Consider the following 1,212-nt stretch of genomic DNA (forward strand, 5'->3'; position numbering starts at 1 on the left):
AACAGACTGCACAGGGAGGGGGTGGTGGGGGTGCAACAAAAAAGTGAAGCAATCACGGGCCCTTTAATCCTAAAATCCTAAATATAGGCTTGTGTGTTTTTTCACAGAGCAGAAATCAATCACAGCTCCATTCACACTGGTGAGATGAAGTGTCCCAGTTCACAGGACTGACGCAGACATGATGATGATGATGATGATGTAGGATGATGAGGATGATGAAGATGTAGGATCACTCTGAACACCAGAAACCTGGCTGGAATTTGATTTATTTAAAATCTGAGGCCACATGGATCCAGAGCCCTTGAAGAAACAGTTAAACCCAATCAATCAAAATGTAAAGATACAACAGTTTAAAATTTACACTGCAGAGTGAAATGTTTTTACATTTTTTGGACAATTTTGTGGCTAAAGTCAGTTTTTGAATTTGGCTTTTTTAAGTGAGGCGGAAACACACACTGTTTAGGTTTAAACCTAATAAACAAAATGATTTATCAAATTTCTTATTATTTCTTACTATATACATGAACAATTTTAATAGAATAATAATGAATAATAATAATAAAACACAAACAGATAAATAAACATTTCAAAATAATGTACAGTTGTATGATTTTCTATATTTTCTTATACAGGTTTAAAAAATGTTTTAATTTTTATTCATATTTTCTACATATTTTCAAAAAAAATTTCTGAAATGTTTTTAGTTGCTATTACATGATTATAGATCTTAAAAATATTAATGCTGAAAAATTCCTAAATCTAAAAACAACAAGAAAAGAAAATCTTGAAAATGTTTAAAGATTAAAAAAAATATTTTTACCATCTCATATCTGTGTGTAAAAACGTTCTTCTGAATAATTTATAAAGGGGAGGGATTATGGATATGAGTTCCCTGTGATCTTGTACATAATCCTGTTTTTTAAAACCTCCTCCCCCAAATATTCTGTTCAACCTGCCTGACATGAATTCAAATACTCACTTTATGTCTGTCTCACACACTAACACTAACACACACACCTCAACAACACTCACACATGCACAAGGCAGAAGTGAAGAGTTGATTTCTCTTCATCTTCACCTCTTCTTGTCTGTTTTTGTTTTGCTCTTTACTGTAAAGACACATTTATAATTTTGTCTTTTTTCCGAATGCAGGCAAATATATTTCACACACAGACACACACACAGACACACACACACACACACACACACACA

This window comes from Seriola lalandi, unplaced genomic scaffold, assembly GCF_002814215.2.
Source record: "Seriola lalandi dorsalis isolate HSWRI2012SDOR001 ecotype SW California unplaced genomic scaffold, Sedor1 jcf7180002053868, whole genome shotgun sequence".
In the NCBI taxonomy this organism is placed as follows: Eukaryota; Metazoa; Chordata; class Actinopteri; order Carangiformes; family Carangidae; genus Seriola; species Seriola lalandi.